Genomic DNA, 5,995 nt, shown 5'->3' with positions numbered 1-5,995 from the left:
AACAATTTGAGGTATTATTCTTAATTATTATCCAAAAAAGATCATTATAAGCTCACTTATTTTATATATCTCCTTGTAAGCATTATGAGATTTATACTTATTAGCATTAGCATATGTGTACAACCTTCTAGAGTTGTCCAATAATACAAATGACAAATGATGGAATGGATTAAGGTTCATAGTTTATGCAATCTTATAATTGTGCTATTTCGAATTTCATTTTCTTTGATTTGTTTGGGGCGTTTTAAAAACACATTAAATTTGCAACGTGTTGCCTTTCCTTGGGTTCATGGAGTCTCCTTGACGTTTGAATATAATGGATGTTCTTGTGTCCTTAAGGTAGAGACAGGCCAACAAGCTGAACATACATTTTTGGTAGAAAGTGGTTACTGAGAACAAGAGAGAGGGAAATAGGAAGTGGAGAATGTTGTAACTAACTAAAATTCTTGTGATAACTTAAGTCCTTTGAAATATGTCTTTACTAAAATTCGATATTAAATTGTTATTCGTATGCACATCACTATATACATTAAAAAAGAGTCTCGATTAGCTAATAATTATTTTCAAAACCCCCTTAATTATCGTTAGATTAGATAATTACAGCATAATACCCCTTGATCCAACGGTCCCTAATCATCCACTTAAAATATTAGCTAATAAATCATTCTTAATCAAAATTATACCCTTTATACCCTTAAAAAACATTATCAGTTTAATATCATTGTTGCTTTAATTGTCTAGATATACTATAAACATTGTTATAAATTTGTCACGTCTCAGCTCAGACTGGTAAATATTATTTTGGTTTTCGGTGAGATTTAAGATGAAGATGCCCTTGTTGCTAGATGAAGATGCCTTTGTTGCTAGGATATGTAAGTTCTTTATATTTATGTATAAAATTGTGTAATGGCTATTTATAACTCGGAATTTCAAGCTACATTTAATGGTATAATAACAACCTTTAATCTTTTCTGCAGTTCAGGTACATGTTGCTACTTTAGTTCTAACCTTTAGTTCTAAGGTTTGATTTTAATATTTATATGTTGCTTCTAAACCAATAGTGTATGTGCCTTTAAAAAAACAGAGTGTATGTTGCAGGGTACATAATCTTGGAAAGAACTTATTTTTGTCAGTAGTAACGTAATTATAATTATCAATTAAAGTGTTTATATTATTAGAATTCACTAATACTTTGCAAATGCAAATAGTTTTTGGTTTTAGTTCAAAAAGTTTCTTTGCTAAAGTTGATGACGTTGATATAAATCTTCATGCAGAGGACTCAACAGCGTAAGGGTTTCAAGAGGCCATAAATTTATTGTAATCGACTCTCAAGAAAATGCATTGGGCCAACGGGTAATAGACTTTATGCATATTAAACTATTCCATCTCTAGGGTTAACAATTACATACAATGGTAGTTGTTGGAGACAAAAAGTTGTCTCTGGTTTGACCCATTTACTTATACTTGAGTTGAGTTGGATTTTTAGTTGTGTCCAACTGGTCAGTTGGTTCAAACTTTCTTATGGTGTTTTCGAATGCTTATAGCCTCAAAAATTGCTTTATTCAAAGTTATGTTACTTATTGTGAAGTAAATATCAAATGCTGGTAGGCCAATCTATACTGACCAATTTTGGCCAGCATAAAAATATCATCTTGACTTGAAGTGAATGTTAGAAAATTGGAATTTGGTCTTGATAGTTTAGGATTGATTTGTGAATCGTTCAATAGGGTATTTAAACCCTATGAATAGATTCTTTTTTGGTGTTTTCTGCAGAAAATCAGCAAATCCCTTATAGGACGATGCTTGTGCCAACAGAGGTTAATATATCTATGTATGAGGTTTAACTGTTGAAGTTAATACAACAAAAGTTACCTGAGTTATATATTTGTATTGTAACTTCAGTCTTTTCTTTATGCAAAACTATAGGAAAACAGAGGCATTAGTGTCGAATGGATCTACTAATCATTTCCATTCTTCAAGCTTAAGAAACAACCCTTGATATTTTACCTTTGATATAAAATTGTTTTTCATATTTGTTCGAATCGTGGTTATTTGAGCTCAAATGAATTTGTTATTAGTTATTATTGATTGATTCGTTGTTTTTATAGGTTATTATAACACTCACTTGACCCTATTATGGAGCAGAAGGTAGGCGTTTGAGGGTGCATTGTGGTGGTTGCTCATGGTCCAAGAAGAGATGCAAGATCAATATATAAAGGCTTCGGAGTATCAAACATTAAAATCCGTTTTATGAGTTTTGATTTGACTTGCAAGCAACTGTCGTGTAGAGCCGTGTTAAAGAAAATTATTACATACAAAATAAATATAATGTGTGAACAAACCCTAATGTCTATGGAATCAGGTAATCAATTCATATTAAAAATGTTATTTTATCGATAATTTTTTTGCTTTCTAATCACATCTTATACACAAAATTAGTCAGTTGAATAATTGAGGGTTATGTACAACGTGTTTGAGAGTTTGATTCATGCTATTACTGTAGCTTGTGTTGCTTGTGAGATTATTTGTTGCTTGGCCTTGTTTAAATAACTTTCTCATTGAGACTTGAAGCTAGAAAACACGTTTATTGACGAAAGCTCTGATCCTCGATTGGAAATATGTGATTTTGATTACTCAAAGGTATTATCTATGTTCTCATCGTATTGATTGTTATTTCGGGATCTATATTGTATTGTTATTCTGGGATCTTCATGGCTGCATTCACAGCCAATATCAACCTTTGGAACACCATCATACAATGCTCCTGAAGTAATAGCAAGATCAGAGTATGATAAGAAGGCAAACAGATATAAACATTTGTATACGGTTTTTTGCTAATGGTTTTTGCTATTCATAAGTTTATCGTAAGTTGGTTTTACAATGCTCCATTGGAAATTTTTAAAGATCTTCCAAAGAACACTGGATCTTTTACAATCTTTGTTGTCCATTGAACCATATAAATCTGGATTTCGTGTCATGTGTTGTTTACTTATTAGTTTCAACTTGCAGCTATTTCAACTGATGAGCACTTGCAAAAATATCAAACTAATACCTAATCATTCAATAATCTGCGATAATCATCCGGCACAAGGTGAATGTTTGCAAGAGAAAGTTGGTGCAGTTTATGCAAAGGAAAAATGTCTGGAAGAAATTCTAGTGGATTATCAAATAGGCTAAGAAAGTAATTCAGACATAGCCCTGCATAAGAGATCACAAAAATGGTAATTCTCAACTAAAATTAGCTACTGGTCAAATTGTGAGTGCTTTTTGATTGTCTTTGTTTATTCTTATATTATTCTTATATTGTATCTTTCCATCTCACATTGTGATGATAAAAGGAAAAAAAAAAAATACTGACACATTATATTTGTCATGTAGCATATACATCATATTAAAAAAAAACTATTAATATGTATTTACCTCTTTCAATAAAATGAATAAAAAATCATTGTAGACATGCGTATTTGACTACAAAAACAGATTAAAACCGGATGACAACGTGAATGAATCAAATACCACCAAGAATGTTGTTTATAAGAAAGTCTTGAGACATACTTGACTGGGATGTACATGTTCTATGGTTAAATATCATTTGAATATTTTTTGTACATCTCTAATTATATATACTTATAGTACAAACTAAATTCATTTTGACAACTAATATAAGCTTAATGGATAAAAAAGATTAACGTTGAGAGTTAATGGTTTAAGGTTTAGGAATTGCTATTTAGGGTTTACGTTTTATGGTTTACAGTTTAAGATTTAGAGTTTAGGGTTAAGATTTTAGAATTTATGCATTAGAGTTTAGGGTTTATGGTTTAGGGTTTAGTGTATAGGGTTTACGGTTTACTGTTTAGGGTTAAGGGTTTAGGCTTTAGAGTTTGGGGTTTAGTTTTTAGAATATATGGTATAGAGTTTATGGTTTATGGTTTAGGATTTAGTGTTTAGGGTTTAGATATAGGGTTTAGGGTTTAATGTATAGGGTTTAGGTTTTAGAGTTTAGAGTTTAGAATTTATGGTTTAGGGTTTAGCGTTTAGGGTTTAGTGTGTAGGGTTAAGGGTTGGTGGTTTAGAGTTTAGGGTTGATTTTGGGTTTAGGGTTTAGTTATAGGGTTTAGAGTTTAGTGTATAGGGTTTAGTGATTAGGGTTTTTGGTAACTTTAAGGTTTAAGGTTTAGATTTTAGAATTTATGGTTTAGGGTTTAGGGTTTAGCGCTTAGGGTTTAGTTTTTACAATTTATGGTTTAGAGTATAGATATAGTTTAGGGTTTATGGTTTACTGTATACGATTTAGGGTTTATGATTTATGGTTTAGTGTATAGGATTTAGGGTATATGGTTAGGGTTTAGAGTTTAGGGTTTAGATTTAGAATTTAAGGTTTACGGTTTAGGGTTTGGGCTTTAGAGTATAAGGTTTAGGGTTTCGGGTTTAGGGTGTGGGGTAAAGGGTTGGTGGTTTAGGGTTTAGAGTTTAGGGTTTGGGGTTTATAGTTTAGTGTATAGGATTTAGGGTTTGGGGTTTATAGTTTAGTGTATAGGGTTTAGGGTTTAGTGTTTAGGGTTTATGGTTTACACGTTAGGGTTTAGGGTTTAGATTTTAGAATTTATGGTTTAGGGTATAGGGTTTAGGTTTTAGAGTTTACGGTTTATTGTTTAGGGTTTAGAGTTTAGGGTTAGTAAGTTTAAGGTTTAGATTTAGGGTTTAGGTTTAGGGTTTAGTGTTTAGGGAGCGAGATATGTTGATTGAATTGCCGGTAGAAAATTAAGATCGGTAGGAATATTAGTACATAATATGTAGGAGGCCACTGATATATGCACAATATTTACTTTGGTAGAAGTTCTAAAAGGACAAAAGCATTAATAATATGTTTTATTAACTTATAAAGTATGAGATTACAAAAACTGAAATAATTTATTCTAACTACATTTACATGAGGTCAAATATAAGTAATACATTTTTTTTTTTAATTTGCAGAAAGAAAAGAAAAAAGCAAAGAATAGAGAAGAAGTTATGAAATACCGCAAAAAAAAAGTTCCAATTGTTAGAATGACAATAGTAATTGTTAATATTAAACTGTTATAATTAACGTACAAATATTTTTTTTTATTGTAGACGTACTTCACTAAGATGGAAGAAAACGTTATACAACTGAATAGAGAAGTACAACTAAAAAACGAACTACTACAAAATAAACTTTTTTAATACATGTTCACCAAAAAATAGAAAATATACGAATTATGAGTTTCAATTCTCAATCCATTAACAATTACATTGCTAAAGTATTATATCACATTTACAGATTGTCAGGAACCAAGACCTCAATTGTGGTACATCTTAATTTAATATAATTTATATACTTTAATCTTTTATAAAACAATACTATGTATACCTTATAAGTTTTTGTTTATATATTTCCTGAAGATCCGATTAACTTTAGCAAAAAGTATACTGATTGGTTTGCTGAACATCACCAATGTATATTACAACTACGTAGAAGATTGATTGGAGAATTCATTGAAAACGACAATCTACCGATTATCAAAAACATATTATCACATTTCTATAGCTTATTTAATATGAAAAAAATTTGCTACTAAATTTGATGTCTTTAGTATTACATATGGTACTTGGATGTGTCCTACTCAGCAGTGTATAATGTGGATTGTTGGATTACGTCCAACTGATATGCTACATGCAAGTACATGAAATTATTTCTTTACCTTATTTATTATTATTAGTTTTATATTAACTACTTTTTCATATTTCAATTTCGAGATTAACATACATTAACTTAATCTTGACTGTGACAGTTAATCAACAATCATATTGAAGTTTTTAGACCTAAACTTGAAAAAATGAAATTTTTAACATCTGAAATTACGAACGAAGAGATTGCACTTACTACAAAATTTAGAAGCCACAATATCAAATACTTTAACAGGAAAAGATTTTGTGAATAAAGGAGACGAAGCGGCAATGTCAAGTTATCACAATT

The sequence above is a fragment of the Rutidosis leptorrhynchoides genome, chromosome 4, assembly GCF_046630445.1.
Source record: "Rutidosis leptorrhynchoides isolate AG116_Rl617_1_P2 chromosome 4, CSIRO_AGI_Rlap_v1, whole genome shotgun sequence".
Taxonomy (NCBI): Eukaryota; Viridiplantae; Streptophyta; class Magnoliopsida; order Asterales; family Asteraceae; genus Rutidosis; species Rutidosis leptorrhynchoides.
Note: the sequence above shows the minus strand (reverse complement) of the source record.